The sequence below is a fragment of the Lissotriton vulgaris genome, chromosome 3_2, assembly GCF_964263255.1.
Source record: "Lissotriton vulgaris chromosome 3_2, aLisVul1.2, whole genome shotgun sequence".
Classification (NCBI taxonomy): Eukaryota; Metazoa; Chordata; class Amphibia; order Caudata; family Salamandridae; genus Lissotriton; species Lissotriton vulgaris.
The window spans coordinates 273,833,010-273,835,868 of record NC_141690.1 but is presented as its reverse complement, the minus strand read 5'-3'; positions in this window follow the sequence as shown (position 1 = coordinate 273,835,868).

Below are 2,859 nucleotides of genomic sequence, written 5' to 3'. Positions count from 1 at the left end.
GAATTCTCTCCCCACCCACCTCCGCCTCACTCAGAACCACCTCTCTTTCAGAAAGCAACTAAAAACCTGGATATTCGATAAGTAAATCACCACCTCCCTCAAGCGCCTTGAGACCCTCTGGGTGAGTAGTGCACTATACAAATTTTGGAACTTGAACTATTGTCAGACAGACGGACTTTCTTGAAAGTAAACTTCGAGCCATGTCCTGTATCCTGTCCTGGCTCTCTTCTGACACGAAGGCTTGTACCAGCTGTGTGTCTACGGTTGCTCCCAAGAAAGCTTGTCTCTGGTGTCTGCAGGGCTTCCTCAATATGCGGGTCAAACAAAAACTCTCCATCGTAAGGCATGTCCAAAACTTTACTTTGAACCTCCTCGCGGAACGAAGTCGCTCTTAGCCAGCCTTGCCTGCGCAAGACCGCAGCTCCTGCCAACTGCCTGAATCCAGTTGAAGCTACATCAACTGCAGAGTCAATCATTTCCGCTGAGATCCTTGCACCTTCCTGCAGGATTTTCAAAGCCTCTGAATATGAGGGCTCTGGAAGCATGTCGACATATGGGGAGATGTCAGACCACATTTGCCGGTCATATCTGCCCTATATCACCAAAAAGTTGGCAGCTCGGACTGTGGTTGCTGCCATTGTTGACACACGTTTACTGATTGCATCCAAACGCCTGCCTTTTCTATCCGGTGGGGCTGCGATTGGAGATGAGGGGTTTCTAGACCGCTTCTGTGCAGCCTGTATGATAACCGAATCCAATTTCGGGTGCCCTATAAGGCAAGCTGGGGACTTTTCCGGAGCATTATATTTTTTATCTATCCTCGGAAGCACTGGAGGAATAGATGCCGGAGTAGACATGACTTTAATACCTTCTTTCCAAATGAAATCGATAATAGGTATCGACTTAACCTGTCTCCTTGGCTGATCCTTGAAATCATAAAGGAAGCATTCTTGTTATGTAGTCTCCATGTCAATATGAAAGTGTTTCATAGCTCTCTCCTACATCAACCGGAGGAGAATCAGCAGTAGCCGGAGGCGAGGTAGAAGGTGTTTGGACTTGATAATCGTCCCACTCCAACATTATGAATCTGTCATCGACTTCCCCTTCTTCTCTCTCTTCTTTCTCAGAAGAATGTGGTTCTTCAGGCTGATGGACACTACAGGTGGGGGAGACTTTGGAGGTCTTAAATCAGGTATCGGCATTTGCACCACAGGTGTAGGAGGCACAGAGTCCGCTGACTCCGACAGCGGAAAACGCCTGTAATAATCATTTAGCATGTGCTGAAGATTTGTTAGCAATGCTACTGGCATTTGAGCTGAGGGGACCTCTGTCACAGGTGATGTCACAAGCTCAGGCGAATGATGATCATCCTGATCGTCTTCTTGGTATTTAATGTTCAATTCAGAAGGACTTGTAGCTGTACCAAACCTTTCATTTATATCAGATTCCTCCTCACTATCTTCAGAGTCCAGTAACTTGTCAGGGACCTGAAGGGGTACTGATTGAGGTGACAGGCGTAGAGAAGATAAAGGTTCTAGGCCTGAACAGTGTCTTTGAAGCAAGGATGACTTTGGCGTGGATAAAAAAGCTGTAGACGGTGACCAGACCTGCATGGTGGTACATGTAGACATTGTGGCGTCGACGGAGGCCCCATCGACTGGCTCGTCGATGGAGGTTTGACTGCAGATGATGAAGCAGTCGCCATCTGTGTCTTCGTCGACGACGGTGTGTTCATCGTCGGCGGTGTCTTTGTCGACGAGGGTGTAGGATTAGTCGACGACTGTGTAGGATTAGTCGACGAGCTCGTCGGCGACGGGATGTTAGTCGACGGTGATGGAGCAGCCGTCGACGAAGCTATCGTCAACAGAATCTTCTTTAGCTTAGCCGCCGACGATGGCAGACGAAGATTCCTTCGTCGATGAGACAGGTCTAACAGTCGACGGTGAAGACGCTGACGACATTAACATTTCAGGTTTAGGAGATGAGAAAGTTACCGTAGACGTAGATGTTGCGTCGACGGGGATCTCCGTCGACGACGGCATCGTCGACGACAGGGCCAGTTTCTGAGGTAAAGTCTTCTCAGAAGTCATCTTTAGAGGTAATTTCTTGGTTGTTTTTCTCGGAGGTGTGGAAGGCCCAATACTGGCCTTAGTAGGGGAGTAGCCTTAGAAGTGGAAGGCCTCTCAGACCCCTTAGAAGATTGTTGCATTTTTACAATCTTGGCCCCAGGAGAAGATAAACCTCCTCAGCAGCTCTCTTCCTAGAAGCCGATGTAGATCCAGAGGCAATACTGCCTACCTCAAAAACAGAATAGTCTTGGTCCTTGAGCTTTTGCAGCCACAAAAGCAAGCAGCCCTCTCTGTCACTGATGGTATTCTGAGGGAAGGTTCTACAACTCTTGTAGTCCTTCACTTGATGATCAGGGTACAGGCAATAAATGCACTTCTTTTGAGGATCTTCTTTATAAAGCCGGAGCTTACCACAAGAGTCACAAGGCCTGAATAAGGATTTCTTAGATGAAGACATCTTGAAAAACTAGATTCCAGAGGAAAGTAGAGAAGTACTGAGCAGAGCTCGGGGAGACTCCCTTCACACGACATGCGGTAGAAAATCTGAGAGCCTCTGAGGAGAACATTCTAAGTGGGTGCTGACACCTGATTGGCTGTAGTTTGGTCTATACAAAATGACTAGGATAGTCATGAGTGTGGAAGTTTTTTACACTTCAGCTTATGGCTACTTTACTTCCTGGTTGGTTATTACCAAGGTTTTTGGTTTCTTATAGGCATATTATTGCTTTTTTATGTACCGTGGGACTCCCACTCCGACGACGGGGAATGATTCAGGCATGTGAATCTATGA